The following is a 26,460-nucleotide window of genomic DNA, read 5'->3' as shown; positions in this document are numbered from 1 at the left end:
AATCTTAAAAAAAAAACATTAATAATTGTGCAGTAAGAAAAGTTAAAATACCTATATCTTAACCATAAAATTAAAAAAAGAAACAATAAACTGAAGAAATAAATATTTACCACAAATAATAAAAGATTAATATCCTTAATATGAAAAAACTTAAACAGACACAAAAGACACAAACACCCATAGGAATAGAAAAGGTACAGAGATTAGGAACACCCAGTTCACAGAAGAAATTTTTTTTAATATCAAGAAATACTTAAAAAATTAAACTTCTCTAGTTAGCAAAGAAATAGATACTTGAGTATTTTTGCCTATCAATTTAGCAAGTCTGAACCCTAACAGCTATGTTCAGTCCTAACAATGCTGAGATGGCCCCTCTCACATTGCTATGAAGGGTTAGCTGCATGGGTTTTGTGGAAAGCAATTGGGCAATATCTCTTTAGAACTTTTAAAATGTTTATATCCTTTAACCAAATTCCACTTCCAGGAATCTAGCTTTAGGAAGGAATTAAAGAAATGAAAAATGTTTATAGGACAGTTGAACAAAATTCAAATGTTCGATAATATGAGAATGGTTCAAAAAATCATGGAAGTCTACAGCCATGCCACCCTGAATAAGCCCAATCCCATCTGATCTTGTAAGATAAGCAAGGTCAGGCCTGGTTAGTACTTGGATGGAAGACCACCTAGGAAGACCAGGTGCTGTAGGTGTAAAAAAAATTAAAAATAAGGGATCGTAAACTGACAAAGTCCTTGCAATCTGTGAGGTCAACCAAGGGTTGCCATGCCTGAAAAAATAAAATAAAATAAAATATCCATGCAATAGAATTCAAGGCAGCCATTCAAAATCTTGTTCCCGAAGAATTAAACAGCATGAGAAAATGCTCATGCTCAAGTGAAAGGAGAAAAAGCAGGACAATAATAACATTCAAAAGATGCTATATATTTAAAAAGATAATATATAAACAAATATAAATACATAGCATTTAAATACATAGTGTTTACTATATATACGTGGAGGGTGGGGGTTTGTATGTATATTGGAAAAAAAGCTAGAAGGAACTATGCCAAAATGATAAAAATGGTATTCTCTTAATGAAAAGGTTGTAGTTTTTTTCTCCTTACATTTTTCTAAGTTTTTTAAAAATTTGAATACTAAGCAAGTGTTACATTTAAAACACACTCCCACAATCAATAGGTGGTTATTTTCACAACAGAAGCCAGGCGGAGAACTGGAGTAGAAACAAAGCATGGTGGGAAGTGGGTGGACATTGGAGTCAGGTAGAGCTGGGTTTCACCTCTGGCTCTGCCTTTTTCTAGCTCTATGACTCTGAACATATGGCCACAATTCGTGGCACATTAGTATCCTCCTATGTAAAATGGAGATGATAATCATACCTCTTTCATGGGATTGTTGTGTTGTAAGTAGTAGAGATATAACACATGTAAAGTGCCAGGTCCACTGTCTAGCAGAGAGTAGATATTTGTCAATGCTTACTATTGTTATTATCGTCTCCTGATTGTCTGATCTGTCCTCTATTGACTGTTAACTTGCTGAGATGTTTAGTTTCCCATTTTAGGTGACAAGTTCCTTGAACACAGGGACTGGTTTCATGTTTTCTTAGAACAGTACTTCACTTACAGCTGACTTTCTTTCTCGGATTACATCTTTTCTTCCCTCCTCCCCAAGGTTGTCACACAGGATCCTGATCCTGTACTGGTCATGTGACAAGGCTGATTGACCGATAAATCCTGCATCATAGAGTGACTTTTCCATGAGTTACTAGGAAAAGAAGGGTTTGTGTGTGCATATTTTTCCTATTACAGATACCATAAGTAAGGTGATAGGGTGACTTGTCCAGGTCCCATAGGCTCTGTATCTCTTCTTGACTATCTATCGTATCATATGCCTCATAAACATATATACTTCTGAAGACTGCAGAGAACTCCCTACATTTGAATTATGGCTCCTTGTAGTTTCTTCACAGCAATACCGAGGATTGTCATCCATTTCAGAATTTCTGATTTTGAGTAAGGTTGTTGAAAGATCCAACCTTAGAAAAAAGACATTAACACAAAAGGGATATTTCAAAATTTACACGGAGTCAGTACTTACTGGGTAAATCCTACCCAACCATCGGTCTACCAAAGTCTACTTGAAAAAAGAACCAAAGTCCATTCATATTCAAATATAAGTAATTATCAGCTTAAGAATGACCTCACCTCAAGCGGATTTGCTCTGAAATGGGATCTAGTTTTTAACCCCAGGTAATTAAACCCCTGTGATAATATCAGACATATTATTAGATGCCTTTCAAGAATCCCTATACACTTTGTAGACCTACAGACCAGATTCTTCAGCATACCTCAGTCTCAGGACAGAATCCTGTCTACCAGAGAGAACATGTTATCTGCAGTCAGTAGACTTGGGTCCTGCTCCTGACTCTCCCACTAACCAGTTTGGGTACTCAACATCTCTGAGCTTCAGGTTTCTCATCTACAAAATGAGAGAACTGAAAGAGATCATCTCTAAGACCTCTCAATTCTAACTCTTCCCTTGTAAAATTCTGCCCTTGTAATGAACATATGGAAAGATCCACAGATGGCTTCAAGGAATTTGGGGGATGAGAAAAACTTGCCATTTCTTTATTCCATCCTACCAAGTCTAGACCATTTAATAAACCAGTAAATTACATATAGAAGAAAATTCGAACAATAAAGATATGAAAGGCGGGGAGGGAGACATGGAATCTCACCACACAAGCACTGCTGCCATTTGGGTGTAGCTCCTTCCAGAATTTTTTCCCCATGAATAGGTGTCTTAAAACATTAGTTATAATGAGAATGAGTATATTGTTTATTCTATCTCCAGGTCCTCTGCCTTAGCCATGAGCTCTTCATTTGGCCATAACTCCAGGTGACACTTTGAATCAGGGCATTGTGATTTCTCTCCAATTTTTTCTTCACTGCTATTCCCCACCCTAATCCTAGGTTAAGGATGGGCTTTACTTTTTCTTCCAGAACTATGGAACTATTTGACTTCCCTTCTTTTGAGGTATCCTCCACTCCCAGCCTATGTGACTCAAGTTGGGCTGACAGTTATACTTCCTTGGCAAACATGAGCTAATGACCCAGGTTTGACCAATAATATTATTCCATTTCCCAGTCAACAGTGATTGGACCACAGGGTGGGCATTTGACTCAAGTAGAGCTAATCAGAGTCATTACCTGGGGTTACACATGGACATTGTTGGGGAGGGGGAAAGCACTTTCTTCCTAAGCAGGAAGCACTGACCATCTTCACTGTGCAGAGCAAGCCTAACTGTAGAATTCAGCCTAGCAGAGATGGAAAGAGAAAAGTCCCTGCCGTGTTGAGTCCTACATCCTGCCTTGGACATTGTTCCTGCAGTTTTCCTTTAATCTTGTGAGCTACCTTCCAGGACATGACCAAATAATTCTCTTGTTGCTTAAACTGGATTAAGCTAGGTTCTTGTCACTAACTGTCTACAGATTCCTGCCTAACATAACAAGCTCCATCCCAGTTTCTTTAGGATTAGATACTGTTAATTATTTCCACTTTCCTAACTTGAGATTTCAGTCCTGCCCTTCAATTACCAAGTTCTTGCTCCTTGCTCACAGACAATTTAGTGGGCTGACCACCTGTTTGCCATTCAGTTGCTTGCTGAGGGATTTCCTGTCACTGGACTTTACCCACCTATTTGGATTCCTGGACATTTTCATGCTGAACCCTCTTGTTACCTTAGGATTTACTTCATTCCTATTTGCTGTTTTGCCATACCTACTAAACTTGTTGTTAGCATAGGCACCCGGTCTATTTTCTCACTACATGATCCACCCCAGTGAGACAGTCCAGTCCTAAATTTTGATCCTTCAATACATCAAATTAAGCAATATATGGAGGGAATGGGGAGGTGTAGAAGAAACATTTAACCTCCAAGCATATTCTCTAAAAGCAGAACCTTTCAACGTTTTTGAGGTTGTTAGGACTATGATGAAAAGGTCATGAAAAGCAAATCTGTAAGACTCATGGCAATCAGCTCCAACTCCTACTCATTCTCCGGGCCACGTGGCAGTTAGCTATATTATGTCTGTGTCCCGAGGAAAGATAAGGTTCTTTTTTCCTAACAACCTATACTTTATCCCTTTTATAACCTCATCCAGGGATAAACAGTGTTTTTTCTAGATTTATACAATCATAATCTTCCCTGGAAGGCCTCCTTTATAACATGTGAACAATTTAATGACCTATTTTTGCCTTTTAATACAGAAGTCTTGGTTCCCAGTCCAGGGTGGCATGTTTTTGTGACAGAAGGGCCATGTGGTGCTCTGCTAGGGATATGTATGTCATTGTTACCCAAGCTGGTTTCTCAAAACCATGAAGAAAAAACTCCCAGGGTACAAGAGTGGGGAAACTAGGGAGAGCTGGGTCAGAGGGGGAGATCTTTGAAAAGTCTGACTTGGAATCCACCAACTTAAGTGTCTGGCTCTCATTGTGGTTATACTAAGAGGATGGCAGGGAGAAAGTATCCACCTCTAGGAAATGGAAGTGTTTCTCACTTTGGTTCCTCATCAAAGTTGACCCTGAATTGGATAGGTAAAAGGATCTTACCATTTTCAAAACAGATCTTGGATGTCAGTGAAAAGCGGATGATAACAGGTAAACTGCTATCTTGGGAAATCTGGGAACACTGGTTTTGGCTGATAAGAACTGGAAAAAAGGAAGAAGGACAAAGATGAGGAAAAGAGGAGAAGAAGAAGAAGAAGAAAAAGAGTATTTTGCTAGAGCATCATCAACAGAAAATCTAATGGTCATATTTTAATATTTTTACCTGGGCATTAGCAAAATTTTCCATAAGCACTCAAAACGACCCATGAAAATATATTCATTTGCTCTGGAAATTAACCAGCTTTTTAAATTAAAACTTTCTCCGCACAGTTTCTTGATTCATTAAACAATTGTTTATGCTTTAGTTCTAAGAACTGCCCTTCCACATGAGAACTACTGAAAAAAGATTCATGTTTTATTTTTATTTCTTCTGTTAGCAACCGTTCCTTTCTGTATCACTATTAAGTTTAGCACAAAAAATATAAATCTAACACAAGAAATTTTATTTATCTATGAAGTGGAATGGACTCATCCTGTAGAGAAAAAACAGATGTTTTAAAAGCTGTCTAAAAACAACAACAACAAAAAATTAGAGGTAGTTTGGGGAAAAAAGCAAAACTTGTGGAAGCTTCTTAAACTTTGTACAGTTGACCCTTGAACAATGCCGAGGTTAGGGGTGCTGACCCCTAGCACAGTCAAAAATCCAAGTATAACCTCTGACTGGTCAAAAACTTAACTACTAATAGTTGACTGGTGACTGGAAGCCTTACCAATAACGTAAACAGTGGATTAACACATATTTTGTATGTTATATGCATTACATATACTGTATTCTTATAATAAAGTAAGCTAGAGAAAAGAAAATGTTACTAAGAAAATAATAAGGAAGATACATTTACAGTATTTATTGAAAAGAATCCACATATAATTGGACCTGAGCAGTTCAAACCCACGTTGCTCAAGGGTCAGCTTGAACAATATATATACTCAGCTCTTTGGAATGTTTTTTCAGTGAAACAGAAATCCTATTAGCTATCTCACAGGGGCATCGAGATGACTAAATGTCTAGAAAGCTCCCTGTGATTTGTAAAATGCTATGAACTAATATTTTGTTATTTAAACTATAAGGGCTTTTTTTTTTTTTTTTGCTACATTTAATTTTGCTTATATATATTCGACACAATAGAAGATAAAAGGAAAAACCTTAAAGCCCTGAATATTAAATTTCACTCTGGGGGTAAAAGCAGGCTCTATCAGTATTCTTCACTGTGTAGTGCTAATCTCTGGTGAGGTTCCTCAACTTTTATTAATTGCATGGCTGTGCCAGTCACCAACATTTCACTACTAAGTTTACTGAAATTATTATTAGTGAAATATAAATATTTTAGACCCTTAAGCCTTTTTTCACAATATTCTTGGGTTTAGTACTTGCAAATGGTTTCAGCATCTTAGAACAGCATCAATTTCTTGGGGAAAAAATAGTAAACTTCATTTTAACTGTGAAAAATTTAGAGACCAAGATCTGGCAACGATCAGGTGGATGGAGCAAACTTCTGAGAAAGGAGAGTTGTCCCTTAGAAACAAGGGAAGAAGGCAGCAGAACTGATTTCTCCACTAAGCACATGACAAAAATGTTTTAACTTTATTTTCTTTGAAGGCAGAAGAAAAAAAGAAATGTGACAATGATGAATATATATAGTAATGAGTCCAGCTGTATTATATTGACTTTTATAAGAATGTAATCGTAAGATCCAATTTTTAATAATTTTTATGGAGGAAGGGACCCACAAAGAGAAAAATGCCTACAGCCCATTAAAGTCATAATTTGGCCCGGGGACTGAGGGAACAGAGAGGCAGTGGTAGGCAGAAAGGGGCTGTAGAAGCAGCATCAACTCAAGCGCCTCTAGAATGGGACAGTTTGTCCTATTTCACACATATATCACAGGTTCCTAATTCTAGGCTTACAGACTCAAGTCTTCACTCCTCACTCTGAATTTAAATGTCCTTCAAGGATAGTTGTATACACCTGTCCTTCCACTCAATTCCTTTCATTTATCCCTTTAAAGAAGAAAAGTTTTCTTTTCCACAGTTGGCCTAGGTTTTCCTTTTTTAAAAAAAAATGTGGTAAAAATACACAAAATACAAAAGTTACCATTTTAACCATTAAAATATTTGTTATTGTAGTTGAATATGCATAACATAAAAATCACCATTTTAATGTTCTGTTGCATTAAGTTCATTCATATTTTTTTCTAACCATAATCAACATCCATCTTCAGAAAATTTTCATCTTTCTCAATTGAAACTCTCTACTCCTTTAACAATAACTCCTTATCCCACCTCCTCCCAGCCCTGACAACCACCTTTCTAGTTTTTGTGTCTATTAATTTGGCTACCCTAAGTACTTCATTTAAGTGGAGTCGTACTATTTTTGTTCTTTTGTTTCTGGCTTATTTCACTTAGCATAACATCTTCAAGTTTCACCCAGTTGTATAATATATCAGAATTTCTTCCCGGCTTATTTCACTTAGCATAATGTCTTCAAGTTTCACCCATTGTATAATATATCAGAATTTCTTCCTTTTTTAAACTCTGTTTATCCATTCATCTGTCGGTGGATATTTGGGTTGTTTCCACCTTTTGGTTACTGTGAATAGTGCTGCTATGAACATTGGTGTGCAAATATCTGTTTGAGTTTCTGCTTTCAATCACCTCCTGTTAAAGATAACTTCATCCTAGGCCTCAAGTCATTTTTAAAAAGTTTTTCAAATGCAATGTCTGACACAAAATAAAAAATAATCCTATTCACAGGGAATTGAAAGAACGTGAATGAGAATGTCAGAAACCAAACAATCCAGAACAGATTCACATAAATATGCTCATCTGATTTTTGACAAAGATGCAAAGCCATTCAACGGAGGAAAGACAATATTTACAACAAATGATGCTGAAGCATTTGGACATCCACAGACATAAAAATGAGCCTGAATCTAGATCTTGCATCGTATACAAAAGTTAACCCAAGATGAGTCATGGACTTACACGTAAAATGTAAATCTATAAAGCTTTTAGAAAAAAAAAAGAAAGAAAGAAAACCTTCAGGATCTAGGACTAGGCAAACAGTTCTTAGACTTGATACCAAAAATACTTAATTTTTTTTTTTTGATAAATTAGACTTCATTAAAATTTAAAACTTTTTTCTGCAAAGGACCCTATTAAAAGACACTGGGAAAAAATATTTGCAAAGCACATTTACAACAAAGAACTAGTATCTAGAATATATAAAGAACTCTCAAAACTCAGCATAAAAAAGCAAATAATCCAATTAGAATATGAGCGAAGACATAAAAGACATTTTACTGAAGAGGATATAAAGATGGCATATATTCAAAATCATTAGCCATTAGAGAAATGTAAATTAAAACTACAATGAAATATCACTACACACCTATAAGAATGGCTAAAATAAAAAATAGTGACAATTTCCACATGCTGGTGAGGATGTAGAAAAACAGGATCACTCATACATTGCTGCTGGAAAACAGTTTGGCAATTTCATATAAAAGTAAGCCTGCAATTACCACACAGCCCAACAACTGTACTTCTGAGCATTTATCAAAGAGAAATCAAAACTTATATTTACACAAAAGTCAGTACATGAATGTTTTATCAGCTTTCATAATAGCTAAAAAACTGAAAGAGAGGAAGGAAGGAAGGAAGGAAGGAAAGAGAAAAATCCAGATGTCCTTCAAGGAGTGAATGGTTAAACAACCTGTCATATATGTCCATACCATGGAATACTACTGAGCAACAAAAAGGAACAAACTATTGATACATGCAACCTGGATGAATCTCTAGGGAATTAAGCTAACTGCAAAAAAGGCAATCACCAAAAGTTATACATTGTATGGTTCCATTTACATAACATTTTGAAATGACAAAAATATAGAAATAGAGACCACATTGGTGGTTGCCAAGGTTAAAGAGGGGGTGGGGGCAGGACAGAAGTGGTTTTAGCTGCCAAAGGACAATATGAGCGATCCTTGAGGTGATGGAAATATTCTGAATCATGACTGCATCCATGTCAATATCTTGGTTATGATATCGTACTATAATTTTTCAAGACGTTGCCGTGTGGGGAAAATAGGTGAAGGGTATATGGGATCTCTCTATATTGTCTCTTACAACTGCATGTGCATCTACAATTATCTTAAAATTAAAAGTTTAATTTAAACAATAATATATGTAGCTAGCATCATTTTTTTTTTGTTAGACTGTGCTGCTGTAAGAGAATTTGTAAGATCCTCTGAAATAAAGACTTCATATCATATGGATATGAAGCAGAATAGATGCTTTATTAAACTGAAAGCACTATAAGTTTTTGTATCTTACTCCTGACATTCATGAAGACCTAATTACTAAAATGATTAACAGAAACCAAATACCATTAATATATTTTGTCAATATTTCACTTATTTGCTGCTTTTTATTTAACCTGGATGATTATTTATAAATCTAACTAGTAATTTCTACTTACGTGGTTTTTCTATACATTTATTTGATGCAGCCTGGTGATGGTCTATTTTTGCTTTCACTGGATGATTTTTGTTATCACACTCTTCTCTTGAACAGCTGCTGATTTTGTCAACTACGGTCATGGAATTGCAATGGCTTTGCAAGGCATCGTGTTTCTTCAACATTGAATTTTTGGTTTCACACTTACGAGCTTCTTCAGTAAGATCGTGCCAAGTATAATTCATAAGATTCACAATTCCCACAGGGAAAGTAATGTTATATTCAGCATATTTCTGCAACATCTCCCCAAGTTCATATAGCATCTCAGCGGCAATGAGTTTGTATTCTTCAAATAGACGCTTTGGCAGGTATATTTGGGAGAGTTCAGATTTAGCAGAAAACTTGGAAACAGAAGGAGTTCGTGAGATGTCAAATGAGTGGAACTCAAATTTCTCCTCAGAATCAGTTACTGTAGATAGTCTTGCTTCCTCTTCTAGTTTTTTAGATTCTCTAATCTTTAGATAACTGTAAAAAACATATGTGAGCCTTGAAGATATTTAGTACTCTTTCACCTAGTAATATGACTTCTAGAAATCCATCTTAAAATAGAGTTTAAAAAAATTTATGCCATCTATGTATAAAACCGCTAACTAACATTATTTTTTCATGTTAGTCAAAATTGAAAAGAACCTAATGGCTCATAGGAATATAGGGGATTATGGAAGTCATTTTTTATTTTCTCCTTTTATACTTTCTACTTTTCTAACTTTTCTACAATGAACACTTACTGTGTTTATATATAGAAGATAAAAACCAGTACATGTGTGTTGTTAATTCATTTCTTTAGTTATAAGACAAGACAGACAATTTCTTACAGAAAGCCTTCCCTGAGTTTCTTAGGTTAGTCTGCAAACACATTCTGTGTTCCCTTAGCCCGTCCAACACACCCCTATCAGATGCTGCTGTGAGTTCCTGGGGGAAGATAGAAATCCAAAAAGGTAAACCCTAATTCTAAAATAGGCATCTGAGAGGAGGTAAACCCTAATTCTAAAATAGGCATCTGAGAGGCTTAGAGACTGATCAGGGCTTTTAATAGCTTTGTGGAGGCAAAGAGTTCAAAATTTGGAATCCAGAGTTTTCTAAAGTGAGGTTACTGGTTGAGACCCAAAAAGGCAATAAGGGTTATCCAGAGGTAGACCTAGATCAGCATATTGGAACACAGCTTCATACTATCTTAATGAACTAAGGTGACCCCAAAGTATTGATATCCACAAGCCTCTGATAGAAACAAAAGTAAATCTCCTTCAGTGGAAAATATTTGACACAAAGCTTTTTAAAAAATTACATTCACTAGGCATTGAAAGAAAATGAATGAGAATCAGCAGAAACAGCAATTAACAGAAATAGAACCATAATTGGATAGAGAGTTTAAAATTATTCTGCTTACTATGTCCAAATAAATTGAGAATTTTTGCAAAGAACTGGAAACTACACACACACACACACACACACACACACACACACACACACACACACACATATGAGTACATACAAAAAAGAATCAAATAGAAATAAAGCTGAAAAATATAATAACCAAAATTAAGATCTCAGAGGGTGGATGGGTTTAAAGCATATTAGACACAGTTGAAGAGAAAATACACTTACACACAGACACATACATATATATGGATTGTACATCTATATGTATATTTTATATACTTACTAGTTTTTAAAAGACATCTTATTTTAATAACCTTTGTTAACTATTATGACACTGTAAATGTATTTATTACTTTATAATTACAAAGCATTTTCACATATATCACTTTCTCCAACCCTCATAGTAACTCTGTTAGATGGGTATGTTACATTGTCTCTATTTCACAGTATTTTATGTATGTAAGTGTAAAACTATAAGTTATCTATTAAATAATAACTATGGTTTGTCTAACATTTTTAATAATAGCTGGTTGATATTGGACTAAATGTTTCAGCGACTCTGTGAGATAAATCTTTTATTTCCCTTATTACTGAAAGGGAAATGTTATATTTATTTATAGAATAAGCACTTCTCACTTTCAACAAAACTAAGTTCAAAAAAATATTTAGTATCTTAATGAGGGACACTGATCTGGGCTTCTTCAATTTCCTTGGCATTTTTCTGGAATGTTGCTAAATATGAAAAACAGACTAAGGTTGCCAAATGAGTTCAGAAAAATACCAGGCTCAACAATACTTCTTTGTGACAATGAACAAATTTCTGCAAATCCTATAAACTGAGTAACTCTAGGCCAGAGCTCAGCAACCAGTAGCCATAGATATATTTCGTTTGGTTTGTCTAGTAAAGTTTGTCTACACAGTATTTTAACATTTTTAGATTAGTCAACAATATGGGAAGACAACCAGTAGCCATAGATATATTTCGTTTGGTTTGTCTAGTAAAGTACACACAGTATTTTAAAATTTTTAGATTAGTCAACAATATGGGAAGATCAGAAGTATTCTGTAAAAATCTATACTCCAGGTTTCTCTTTTAAAAAATGGAAAGAATAGTCTACTCTGGGGCTGCATTCCTATACCATTGAAATGAACTGCGGGTGAGTTGCAGCTGCCCACTAGCCCACTGCCCAAAGAATAGTCCACTCCGGGGCTGCATTCCTATACCATAGAAATGAACTGCGGGTGAGTTGAAGCTGGTTTCTCTTCTAACTGTTATGTTAAGGCTATGAGTAGGACAATCATATAAAGATGTCTAAAGAAATAGATAGCTATGCTGCAACTATACTAATATTTTACACTAATATCTATAGTAATATGGAATTTCTATGAAAACGAACAGATGTACAACTCCATGGCCACTACTATCTTGAGAGGGAATGTTTTGGCAATCTCTTGTGCCAAAGTTGTTCACCTTTACTATATGACCTTCTAAATTCTTAATGTTTTAATTCTACTACTAATGTGATTATAATTAAGATTTGACCTACCATGTGCCTAAACTTCTGGGAGAGAGAATGTGTTGCCGATGAAGTGTCATTTAAGTATTTTGCTCCTAAGATAATTTTTCAAAACAATTAGAAATTAATGAATGACTTAGTCCTTCTTGGTCCCACAGACATTTTGGCTGACCTGAGCCCATATCCCAGTTAATTACTCTTCTCTTTGAACACAACCATCTCTGGGCCTTTAAAGGCACAGGGCTTGAATCTGGAATGTAGAAACTAAAGGGAGTTGATACTTCAGCTGACTCTCTCTTATGAAGTATTACTAACAACCTCCTTTTACAAATTTCTTCAGTGCTTTCCTCCTTAAATTTTTAGGGACTGATATAGAGGTGAACATGCCTTGCCAACTACTATACCATTTATCTGCCCCCTTTATAGCAAAATTCTTTTTTTAATTGTGATAAAATACACATAGTATAAAATTTCCCATTTTAACCATTTTAAAGTATATAGTTCTATAGCATTAAATACATCAACCTTGTTGATTGCTACCATTCATCTCCAAAATTTTTCATCTTCCCCAATTGAAACTCTGTACCCATTAAACACTAACTCCCCATTCTCCCTATGTGAGGTTCGGCTCTTGCCACTCCCAAATATGCTGCAATGGAATATTGATTATTTTTAGTTAAAGGCACTTGAAAAACAGTGGATGCACAGAGGGCATTCCAATCTTCTTTTTCATTCTTGAAAGCAGAAGGTGAAACTCCCACGTGAAACATGCCCTTCCTATACCAGAAGGAAGAAACATTCTTACTACCAGAGAGAAGTAGTTGAGGCTGAAAGAAACTAGTACAAACAGACTTTGTTCAACTAACCCTTCTCTTCCTAGTCGTTTCTCCATGATTGACTGCCCTAACCCAAACCCTTTATCACATTTTAATAGTTTATTACACTTCGTATATAAGCTTTGGGCTATAATTGTTTCTCGGGGTCTTCATTTTTATAAGAGCTCCTACGAACATGTAAAAATTACTAGATAAAATGTGTATGTTTTTTCCCCTATTGATCTGTCTTATGTTGGTCCCAGCCAGAGACCTTAAAAGAACAGAGGAGAAATTTTACTTCCTCATTCCTTAAAATTGAATCTCAACACAGAAGCCAGGTCATTTAATCATGTCCAGTAACTCTTCTCTGCTCAAATTCTCCAATGGTTTCCCATCTCATTCATTGTAGCAGTGGCTTTCAAAGTCTTTCATGATCTGACCCTCTCTCTTTCCTCTTATTATGGTCTTATCCCCTATTATAATGTCCCAATTCATTCTGTTTCAGTCATACCATGAGGAATAAATCAAATGAGAAAGCTGGGAAACCAATAAACCCCTGAAGCTCTAAGATAAGCAGACCCATTTATTGCTCATATGACAACCTGAACTCATTGATTACCAAGCACTGTGGATACAAAATAACCAAGTTATGTTGAATTGCTTTTTAAGTAAAAAGAGTTGGAAATGAAGAGACAATGAACTTCCGAAAATAGCAGCAACTTGCAATGGTCTTGAAAAAAGTTATAGCAGGCTCAAAAGAAAAAAATACAGATTACTGTATGCTGCCAGAGTTTCTCAACCCTGGCACTGCTCACATTTTGGACCAGATAATTCTCTGTTGTGGAGGGCTGTCCTATGTCTTGTAGGATATTTAGCAGCATCATGGATCTCTATACACTAAATGACAATAGTACCATACCCCCTAGTTGTGACAACAAAAATGTCTCCAAAAATTGCTAAATGTCCCATGTGGGGCAAAATCGTCCCTGCTCCAGAATTCACTGGTATAATTGATAACTTTTAATCTGATGCAGTCTTGGGATATATGTTCAAGACATGTTGGGATATTTTAATTTACACTTCACAAGTTAAGAAATTGTAATAACTGGAGGGTAAAAATGTGGTGGAATGATTAGTTCCATTACCTCATTTATCTTTATGGGTTTGACACAATTCTATGGCTGTTAATCACAAATTTCTGTTAAGCACATCCTATATGCCAAGCACTGTTTTTGGGACTGGAGATAGAGAAGAGATCAAGTAGATTAAAAAATCCTGCCCTTGTAGAGCTGATACCCACATGAGGAGAAAGCAAACAAATAAATAGAGATATCATTTAGAAAGTCATAAGTACACAGAAAAGTTAGGTGGGGACAGGGTAGAAATGTGAAATAGGATAATCGAGAAAAGTCTCACCATGAAGGTGATATTTAAATAAAGTCTTAAAGGGAACCCGGAGTAAGCAATGCAGAAAGCAGAAGGAATATCTAGTGCAAACTCCCTCATGCAAAAGTGGGGCTGGGTTTGGTATGGAATAGCAAAGAAACCAGAAATGACTGGTAGATTTGATCAATTATGCTTAAATTAACCACTGATCTGGCTAAAATAAAGTTCTTTGGTTGACTTCATGGTCAGCTTTGAAGTGGTAATTTCTTGATGTAGTTTCTTGGGGGGTGGGGAATAGGAAGGATTGGTTCTGATAACTTATAAGCCTTTGAAAATGTAAAGTGAGGCCAGCAATTGAAGAATAATTCCAAATGTTTTACCTATGCTTACTTAGCTTGTGAGGTGTATCTCGAACAGGGGAAATGGGCTTTGCACTTTCTCTTTTCCCATTTTTTCCTTTTTGGTTTCATCTAAAATGAAAGAAATCTTTCTCATTAAAAAGTAGAGAAAAATACTGGTGAAAGTAAATTATTTTTTAAAAAGTAAACTGCAGTTTATGAGACTGAGCTAATTATTACCTGTTCAAAGAAATAGAGAGGCCCAACGTCCAAAAGTTTAGCTTCAGTAAAATCTTCCATGAGAGGGAGAAGTTGGAAATCTGAAGACCTAAGAGGGAGAAGTAGAAATCTGAAAACAAGTTATCATGTCTGTGATATTTCAAAGCACTTGATGATTTTAAAGTTTAGATGTTTTATTTTCAATTATTTTGAAAATGGAAACCATTTTTAAAAACTTATTATAAAAAATTGGTAGGGGGCAAGGAGACAACCATTCCTTATCTCTATCTTCACTTCATAGGCTTATCAACTTGACATAGGCACAATCAGCAAGATTTCATGTTATTGGCAAATAGAGCAATATCATGTTAAGGTTTCTCAACCTTAGCATTATTGACATTTTGGGCCACATAATTCTTTGTGGTAAGGAGCTGTCTTGTACACTCAGGATGTGTAGCAGTATGTTTGGCCTCTACCTACCAGGTGCCAGTAGGATACCTTCTTACCCAGTTATGACAACAGAAAGTGTCTCCTGACATTACCAAATGTCTCCTGGGGATCAAAATTGCCCCCAGTTGAGAATGACTGTGCTGATGTAATACCCCCCCACCCACCGGAAAAAAAAACAAAGGTTTGATAGGGAAGGAACTGATGCCTATGAGGATGAGTGATACTGCTAATGGCAGGGCCATCAGAGCAATGTCACCTAAAATGTGGTCTCTGGATCAGCAGCGTCAACATCATCTAAGACCCTGTAAGAAATGCAAATCCTCACTCAGACCTAATGTAACATAATGTGTCAGAACCTCCAGAAATTGCACCCAGGAATCTGTGGTTGAACAAACCCTCCAGGTGATTCTAATACATGTCAAGTTTGGGAAGCACTGACCAAGGGGACATATTTTACCAAGCAGGTTGTGAAAACCACGCTATTGTGACTGAAGAGGAAGGCTTGGGCTGGCTAAACCAAAGCTAATTGGCCTCATGAGTTTGCAATGAAGATGAGCCCACAATGGAGGACTGGGCAGCAGCAACAGTATAAAGGACTGGGACACACAGAGGACTGAGCATCAACAGCTAATAGCTAATGATTAATAATAATATTAATTTATTAATAATATTATTATATGATGTTTATATAAACACCTCTATCTCATTATCCTGCCACTGTTACTAAAGATTCCATTTTGAGTTATGGGGGTTTGGGCATGCCTCTGTGGTACACAGATTTTGGGCTAAAGACAACTCTAGTCTGGCCTCAGGAGAAACTTCTGCCCCTCCCTATACTATCTAGAAGAATCTGAATCAGGGACCTTGCCTGTAGTAAGAGATTATCAGAGATAACCTCTTTTGACCTATCTATAGGACAGAACAAACTTCCATTTACTAGGCATTTGCTCTTCTTACTATCCTACAATGACCTTTGAAGCCCCAAAAGCACCTTACCTCATCCTTAGCTCTAGATGTCTTATACACCCATGTTCCCTTTCTATCTCTGAACCTCTTGTACATATGGAGTCTCTGACACTCTTATGTTTGTGAGGTTCCCATGCATATGTATGTACTAAATTTGGTTATTTTCTCTTACTCATCTGTCTCAGGTCTATTTGATTATTAGATCAGCCAAAAGAATCTTAATGACAGAAGAAAGTTTATTCCTCTCCCACAGAGTAAATCCAATATTTCCAAAATCCTGGTTAAAATGTAAATACAGGCATTTATGCTGTAATATGACATACACATTTGTGAAAAACCTCATGTTCTGCAGAACTGTGCACTAAAAATATATGGCTTATGGGAAAAACAGGGTGAGGGCACATCACTTAAAACTTATGTTACTCTGGAACTATAGTATGAAAGAAAAACAATAATTGGTACCCCAGGAGTAACTTAAATTGTTCAGGCAGGCACTTGTGGCCAGAGCTGCTGAAGGGAATATTTTTTAAAAACAACAGAGTAGAATGCAAATTTCTGGGTACTGAAATAATGTGGATGAAGTGGATCTCCTTTCCAGTGGGGTTGATTTTAAGTTGGGCATCGAAAGAAGTGAAACATGCCAGAATCTGAGAACTGTAAGTCTGGAGGGTGGGAGGTAGGGAGTGCCTTCCTGGAGCTGAATATCTGGGTACTAGTGTTCATTTTCTATGGTTGTTTTTTTTTAACGAGTTGAAAGAGTTCTTGCCTGTGCAGCAGCTAAACTGAAAGCCTTTTCTGTCCTATTAAAGGTTACAATTCTATTACCCCTCCTGTGGTTCTCCTTTCAGAAGAAAAATTAAGTGTGAAAAATTGAGAATGGTAACTTCCATGGTATAGTGACATCATTCCCCTATTTAATAATCATTGGTTAATTTGCATTATGGAAATATAAATTGTGGTGAAACAGACTATCTATGTTTCCTTGGGAGGAAAGAAGAAATAGCTAAAACAAATAAATGTATAGTATTTCAAATGAGATTATTATCAACTTGAAACACAGAGAGCAGGCATTGACAAAATCAGGGAGGTAGAAGAAAGAAGTAAAGGAATAACTCTGAGAACATCAAAGAACTTCGAACAGTTCTTGTCTAGATCCACAACAAAAAGAAAGCTGGAGCTGTCAAAAATCAAGCATTAAGAATACTCTCAACTCTTCCAAAAAAATAGAGAGAAAAACCTTCCCAACCCTGTCAATGAAGCCAGCATTACCCTGATACAAAAACCAAAGACATCACAAGAAGAAAACCACAGACCATACCCCTCATGAATCTAGACTCAGATATCTTTTTAAAAAATATTGGCAAACCAAATCCAGCATCATATAAAAAGGATATACACTATATCCAAGTGGGATTTATCCCAGAATGCAAGGTTGGTTTAACATCCAAAAATCTATCTGCAGAATAAAGGGCAAGAAACCACATGATCATCTTTATAGATATACAAAAAGTATTCAGTTAAATCCAACACTCTTTTATAATAAAAACATTCAACAAACTAGAAATAGAAGGGAACTTCCTCATTCTCATAAAAGGCACCTGCAAAAACCTACAGCTATCAAACATATTTAATAATGAAAGATGGAAAGATTTCCCCCTAAAATCAGGAACAAGACAAGGACAAGGCATCTACTCTCACCACTTCTGTTCAATATTGTATTAGAAGTTCTCGCCAAGGCAACTAGGAAAAAAGAAAAGAAGAGAGAGAGAGAGAGAGAGAGAGACCCATTTGGAAAGGAAGAAGTAAAACTATTTGCACATGAAATGATCTTGTATATAGAAAATCCTAAAAAATTATGAAGAATTTATTAGAGATAATAAATATATTCAGCAAGTTGCAAGATTTAAGGTCAATATAGAAAAATCAGTTGTATTTACGTACACCTGTAATAAACCATCTAGAAGTGAAGTTTAGAAAACTCCATTTACAATAGCATCAAAAAGAATAACATTCTTAAGAATAAATTAAGCTAAAGAAGTACACGACTTCTAACACTGAAAACTACAAAACATTGTAGAAAGAAATTTAAGAACACTTAAATGTAAAGATATTCTGTATTTACATATTGGAATAATATTGTTAAAATGGCAATATTCCCCAAATTGATCTACAGATTCAATGCAGTCTCTGTCAAAATTCTAACGATCCATCCTTTTTTTGCAGAAATTAACAAGCTAAATTTCTAAAATTCATATGGAAATTCAAGGACCAAGAATAACCAAAACAATTTTGAAAAAAAGAACAAATTCCCAATTTCAAAACTTACTACAAAACCTACAGTAATTAAATGTGGTACTGACATGAGGATAGAAGTATAGATCAATGGATGAGAATTGAGTCTAGAAATATACCTTCATATTCATAATCAATTGATTTTTGACAAGGGTGCCAAGACAATTCAATGGAAGAAAGAACAGTTTTTTCAATATGTGGTAACAGAGCAACTTAATATCCATGTTTAAAAGAATGAAGCCAAACCCTTACATAACACTATATACAAAAAATTAACTGTAAATGGATCATAGAATGGAAAAGATATTTGCAAATCATATATATAATAAAGGTCTAATATTCAGAATTCTTTAAGAACTCTTAAATTCAACAATAAAAAGACAAATAACTCAATTTAAAATGGGCAAAGGATTTGGATAGACATTTATCCAAAGAATATATGCAAATGGAAAATAACACGTCAAATAATGCTCAACGGCATTAGTCATTAGATAAATGCCCAACAAAACCACAATGAGATACTACTTAACACCCTCTAGAATGGCTATAATAAAAAAAAGACAATAATAAGTGTTGACAAAGATATTTTAAAAACCTTATGCCCTCCTGGTAGCAATGTAAAATAGTACAGTTGCTATTGAAAACAGTCTGGTAGTAAAACACTAATTCAAAGAGATATATGCATCCCTATGTTCATAGCAGCGTTATTTACAATAGCTAAGCTACAGAAGCAACTTAAGTGTCCACTGATAGACAATTGGATAAAAACATGTGGTACATATATACAATGGAATATTACTCAACTAAAAAAAAAAAAGAAATCTTACCATTTGCAACAACATGGGTTGACCTACAGGGTATTATGCTAAGTGAAATAAATCAGAGAAAGACAAATACCATATGATTTCATTTACATGTGGAATTTAACAAAACAAAATAAAGGAAAAAACAAAACAGAAACAAACTTGGATACAGAGAACAAACTGATGGTTGCCAGATAGTAGAGGAGTTGGAGGGATGAGTGAAAAGGTGAAGGAATTAAGAAGTACAAATTGGTAGTTACAAAATAGTCACAGGAATGCATAGGGAATATAGTCAATAATATTGCAATAACTATGTATGATGTCAGGTGGGAACTAGACTTATTGGAGGGACATTTCGTGAGTTATATAAATGTCTACTATGCTGTACACCTGAAACTAATATAATAATGAATATCAACTGTAATTTTAAAAAATTTTTAAATTTTTAAAAAAGTCTGGTGGTTCATCAAAAGATTAAACATAAAGTTGCCATATGACTCAGCAATTGTATTCATAGATATATGCCCAAGAGAAATGAAAACATATCTACACCAAAACTTGTACAGGAAAGTTCATATTAGTCATAATAGTCAAAAAGTAGAAACAACCCAAATGTCTATTAAATGATGAATAGAAAATGTTCTGTAATTAGATAATGGTGGTGGTTGTACACTTATAATTACTAAAACTCGCAGAATTGTACACTTTAAAATAGTGAGTTTTATGGCATGTAAATTATCAAAAAATTTTTAAAGGAGTACCAAGAGCCTCAGCCAGTTCCAGCTCCCAAGCATACTAACCTAGAGATGTCAACTTACAGAGATTAGGTCCTTGAAAATATCTGAATGCCTTAAAAAGTACCTATCTTTTGTCCCATCAGCTGCTGCCAGTTTTCAGACCCAAAGAATATTAGAGATCTATTGATTCTGACCCCAAAATAACTTTATACCAGTATTCCATTCAGAACCTCAAGACCAGTTGGTTCCATCCATGTCTTTTATCTCAGTCATCCTCAGTCGCTGTAAATGTAAACTTGGAATTTCCAGATCAAGAGAGCCGAATGAGCGCCAAGCCCGCTACATTCTGGAATTTTTCAGTTAGGCTGACTTTATTTATAGTTTCAGAAACCTCAGTTTTAACAATACAGAGATGTGATATCTTATATGTTTGGAGGAAGAGTGACTAGCCTAGGATTTTCTCCAATTCGGTGGCTGAATAACATCTTCAAGGGTCCAGCATGTTTTCATCCTTCTGTGTTCTTCAGATTTTACTCCCAGTGATTATTCCTAAAACATTTAAAAGAAAATGAACTATATATATACATACATACATATATATACATATGTATATATATATATATTTAAGATTTAGTAAACCTTCTCCAGAAGTTCTCAGTGATTTTTCTTTATGTCTTATTGCCTAAACAAACCACTGGGAAGAGGGATTGGAATTGTTATATATTAGCTTAGCTCAATACCCTGGAGTTAAGGATAGATTTACTTGGTTAGGAACATGTTAGGCAGAGAAGGGTATGTTGGCAAAGGAAAAACTAAAAATTAATTCTGGGTAGGCATCCAACAGTGTCTATTACATAGATCCAATGTCTATAGTTTGCTTTTCATTCATTCGCATTAAAGCAAAACCGCCCACTTCACAAAGTACTGCCCACAGACACACAGATCCCAGTCAGGTTTTTTACTCTGCAACATTTTTGTTTTTTGAAATTATATAGTTTTATAATTTTCTCTGTTGCTTCTCAATCCACTAAAAAAACTTCACAATACAACAATTTTAGGCAGCTTCTTTGTTGATTTCTTTGGTTTCTACTTCTTTAGGCAACAATGGCTCGACCTTTAATAACAAACCTTCACCTGTCGAACTTCGAAGAAAAGCTCTTACCACAAAGGGTCCCAAATTCAGCGGTCTGTGTCTACAAACTTCATTGTTAACTGCTCGCAAATTGGCAGCTATCTGGTCACTTGACATATCTAGTGTTGCTATTTTTGTCTCAAGAAAACTCTCCCTTTCTTCATCTACTTTAATTTCATGTCCAGTTTTAAATATTCAAGAATTTGGGGGATGTCACAGCCAATGGAATTTCGAGTAAGCTTTGGAAATCTTTTTTTTCAGTTTCTTCTTTAATGGATTAAGCTTGGGCATTATTTCTGGAACAGCTACATAATAGTCTGACTGAATTTCATCATCCAAAATCTTCCGGATCAGATTAGTTCCTCCTACAAATGCAGCTCCATTTTCTCCTGCTATTTTAATCTCTGATGCATTCCCTGTAAATACAGCAACTTTATTGATTTCTGAAGCAAGTTGGCATGGAAAACTAAGAACACTGGCAAATGGTTCCACTTTTTTCTTCTTTCCCAGTGCCATATCCAGTGTCAAATCAAGATAAACACCTTGCTTTGGATTTGTAAGGTCCAGAATTTGAAATTTCTTAAGTAAGTGAATAGCTTCTCCATCTCGTATATCTGCCTTGGATATAGGCATTTTAAGTAAACATCATCCTCAGGTTCACCTTCCATAAAGGGATATGACTTTATTTTTTCTATCTCATCTTTTTTGTCATCGAATGCTTTTTCTTTGGCATCTTTTTTTGTTTTCTTTGCAGGCTTTGTAGCAGCAGCAAAATGTCTGTTGGGCACCTGAACACATACAGAGTATGGATAAAGTGTCTGATTAGCCATGTTGGAAAGACTGTGCCTTTGATGCTGTATCAAGACTCTACCGAAGCATCTTACGGCTGTTGCCAAGTTTACTATTCCGGATTGTCTGCAACATTTTAAAATATGAACTGGCATGTAATGTCTATCAGACATTTAAGGAAAACCTGCAACACGGAAGTGAAATATCATGATAGGACTTCTATTTTCAATCATAATATAATAATTGTTATTGGACATAAGACTTTCCACAAATACAATTATCAAACTTAGAAACATAAATGTTTTTATACCTTGGTCAATAGGAAATATAGAACTGTGATCTCTAATAGAAGAAAAACAAACAAACGAGCTTCATGATCACCACAGCTCTTGCATGGAGGCACTTTTTAGACCACAGTACAGGGAACAGCCAAACAAAGCACAATGATGTCACTGAGCTGAGCAGATAGAGATCAGATATCAGGGAGAAGGAAACTGCACAAAGTCTGCACAGGGAAAGACTCCATGAAACTACGCAATGAAAAACTACTAGAGGGAGAACAACTACTGGGGAGCTAGAGGCTGATCACTAGAGATTGTACAGGATGTTGGTGTTCCAACCAGTCACAGTGGAGAGATCTCATTGACAACTCCAGGAATTTAGTTGAAACCCCAGAAAGGCTAGGTTTTAGGGCCAATCTAGCACTAAACTGGCACTATTCAAGGGAAATATAACATGTCACAAATGTAATTTAGAATTTTCTAATAACCTCTTTAAAAAAGTAAAACTTAACAGATAAAATTAATGTTCATAAAATATTTTATTTAACCAAGTATATCCAAAATGTTATCATTTCAACATGTAACTAACAGAATATTAATGAAATGTTTTACAATCTCTTTTTCATGCTAAGTCTGAAATTCAGTGTTCATTTTTCAATTATAGCACACTTCAATTTGGACGTTTCAAGTGCTTAAAAGCCATACATGGCTAGCGGATTTCATATTGGACAGTGGTGCCTTAGAGTAAAGGCTACTCTAGCTCTGTCTAAACAAAGCTTAAAAACAAACCTTGAAACTATCACAATAAGATGCAAGTAAATTGACTACTTGAACAATATTCAATACTCTATTATAAAGAAAGATGAAAAAGCCACTCAAAGTAGTATCTGTGGTGTCCAGCATAAGATAAAAAGTTACTAGACATAAGAATTGGAAAACGTGACTCAACCAGAAGAAAAAATTATGAACTCAGAAAGGAGTAGGAATGATGAAAACAGAGAATAAGAACTTTAAAGCAGCTATTATAAATGTGTTTAAATATTTAAAGGAAAACATAAATATAATGAGAGTAAACAGAAAATCTCAACAGAGAAATGAAAACTATAAAAAAGAAACAAACGGCAATTCTATAACTGAAAAATATAGTATCTAAAGTGAAAAGTTAACTGGAGGGGTTTCATGAAATTAGATATTATGGAATAAGAAATATGCAAATTTGAAGGCAAAGCAATGAAAACCATCCAAACTAAAGCAAGAGAGAAAAGAAAAAAAACAAAAACAAAAACAAAAACAAAATCTACCAAGGCCTCAGTGGTTCTGTGACATTATCAAGTTGTCTGACTCAATGTCTGGTGAAGTCCAGTTTCCTGGTTCATAGATAGCTGTCTTCTCACTGTGTCTTCACATGGAAGAGGGGCAAGGCAGCTCTCGGGGATTTCTTTTACAGGAGTACTAATCCCATTCATGAGAGCAGAGCCCCATTTCCCAGAAGCCCTACCATTATATTGGGGATTAGGTTTCGACATATGAATTCTGGAGAGATATAAACATTCAGTCTATGGGGCCCTATAAACAAACAAACAAAAAAATTTGTAGGGTCCTCTGTAATTTTTCAAGTGTAAAAGTGTTCTGAAACCAAAAGTTTGAGAACCTCTAACCCTTTTCCATAAACAACCTCACTTACAAAGTATTCCTAGTTCACCTCTACCCACCTCTGCCTTCAACACCAAAATAGCCCTCATTCTTTAATTGGTAGTGGGAACCATTATTAAAAGAGACTGGAAGAGAGAGCCTATGGATAGTACTGTCATTTGTCTTCCAGCGTATAGCTCTTATTTTTCATGAACCACTGATATCGATTCCTATGTAGCCCTAGCCAATAAACACTTAAAACTTCTATGTGGGTAACGATACTCCTGACATTTTGGCCATAGAGATACTGCTTGAAACCATATATGTCTTTCCCAAAGTCTAGCCTAAATGCATGGATGCTACATATGCTACATAGAGATTATGGGGAAGGTAAAGAAGTTCTATTATTATCTATTCTCCAGTTACAAAAGGAGATAATATACTGTAAATTACAGAAGAGAATATGCTAAGAGAACCACATTTAATTTCAAGAAAGGTACTCTCCAGGAGAACAAAAGAGAGCGTTGCAAGTGCCATTGGTGAAGTGGGTTTGTGGTAAAAGATTCTTTGCTCCTTGAGCTGGTGTCCAGGATAGTGCATCCCAATCTCTTGTGAGGATCCTTTTTTTGGTGCCCTCTAACAAAATTGCTCTCACTAAAGTTACCAGTGGCCTCCTAATGACTAAAATCAATGGTCTAGTTTTAGACTTCTTACCACTTAATCTTTCTTCAACAGTTATAATAGCTGAGCAAACTTTTGTTTTGTGAAAACTTTTTCTCTCATTTCCATGTGATTATTCTCTAAAGCATTTTCTTTTTATTGTTCTATTATTCCTTTGTAGTTTCCTTAACAGAATATCTGGCCCTTTTTATAAACTAACAGAACCGCCAAACATTTGTGTCTTTCTGGGCTGGGGTCTATTTTGGGTCCTTTTCTCTTTTCCCTGAGCTACCTCATTCATAGTCTTCTACCACACGCAAGCCGTAATAACTCTCACGTCTCTCTCCAGATCAATGTTTCTAACTGAAGACTAGATATCTTTGCCTGGATGCCCTGCAGGCATCTCAAACTTAAAATGCCAAAAGCTTATCTTCCCCTCCACCTCCTCCAAAACCTACTCCTCCTCTTCTATTCCCTATCTCATGGAATGGTACCACTACCCGCCTAGGAACTCTGCCAGAAACATGGGTGTCATCCTCAGCCCCTCCCTGGACCATTAAGTCTTCTTAATTCTGTATTAGAAATGTTTCTGCAATCCGATCTCTTCTCTCCAGCTCCCTAAGAACCTTAAGCTCTTATGAATTTTTTTTTTAATCAATAGTAACATCTTAGCAAGTCTCCCCTACTCCCAGGCTCTGCCATTTCCAATTCTCTCTTTAGAGGACACCAGACTTAGGGATTTCACTACTGAGAAAAGTTTTAAAAATGCTTTTGAGAACTGACATAGTGTGTGTGGCCTTTAAAAAAAATGTTTTTTTTTGTAAGGGCGCAAAAACCAACATCATCTATTCTCACTGTCATTTCATAACAATAATTTTAAAAGACTGTTCAACTTCAAAAATAGAAAATACTATATTTGGGGAATAGAAAAGTTTTTTAAATATATTTGTCTTTTTAACTGAAAGTTTGCTGGATGGGAATCACTGTTCTAGAATCTAGATTGCAATTAGAGTCATCTTTTGCTAAGCAAAAATGACTAATTTTCCCTAGCTTGAAAATCTATTTGTGTTATATAAACATTTAAATTTACTCACATAATCTACATGCATATTATTTTACTGGCTTTTAATGTATACATAGTATGCATTGTGTTGACATGCTATTGACATGACTGTTGTGGTCTTCTATTTTAGGAATTTTTTTTTAAATATTAAAATTTAAATATTCTTTGTCACATATCACCTTGAAGCCTTACAATAAAAGCCACACTCTTTAGGGTAACGATGAATGTCCTTTACAATCTGGTTTTAATTTACTTACTCCTCAGTAAGAACTTCCCCTAAACATACCCATTCTTTCATGCCTCTGTGCCAGTGGTTCTCAACCAGGAGCAGATCCCTGCCCTCTTCTCCAAGGGGACACTTAGCAATGTCTGTTATGGTCTGAATTGTGTTCCCTCCCAAATTCATATGGTGAAGTCCTAACTATCTATACATTTTAAAATTAACATGTATAATAGCATTTTTTAACCATAGAGATATGAAAAAATACTTAGTATTTCCTTTACTGTCAAGCAATCAAGCTTTCTCAATTTTACCTTTAACATATACCTTGTTAACCCATTCCCAAAGATTATATGTGTGTGCCTTAAAACATTTAGACCATCATATAATCCACGCAAATGCAAAATTTTATAGAACATGGCTTACTTAATAGTAATGTTAGCTAGTATCACTACTGTGTCAGATACTGTACTATCATAAGTGCTTTCCTTCCATTTTGAAATTTAATTTCCATATCCTATGATGTGGTACTATTATTACCCTCATTTTTAAATGAGGAAACTGAAGTTTGGAGAGATTGA

The 26,460-nt window shown here is 35.4% G+C and overlaps 2 pseudogenes; one reads left to right on the top strand and one right to left on the bottom strand.

Annotated features, from left to right (window-relative positions):
• Nucleotides 1–589: 589 nt before the first annotated feature.
• On the top strand, nucleotides 590–708 carry LOC112481902 (annotated as a pseudogene).
• A 20,448-nt stretch (nucleotides 709–21,156) lies between these two features.
• Nucleotides 21,157–22,178, bottom strand: LOC102891062 (annotated as a pseudogene).
• Between the last annotated feature and the right edge of the window lie 4,282 nt (nucleotides 22,179–26,460).

This window comes from Pteropus alecto, unplaced genomic scaffold, assembly GCF_000325575.1.
Source record: "Pteropus alecto unplaced genomic scaffold, ASM32557v1 scaffold94, whole genome shotgun sequence".
In the NCBI taxonomy this organism is placed as follows: Eukaryota; Metazoa; Chordata; class Mammalia; order Chiroptera; family Pteropodidae; genus Pteropus; species Pteropus alecto.
Note: the sequence above shows the minus strand (reverse complement) of the source record. Positions and strands in the feature narration are given on the sequence as shown.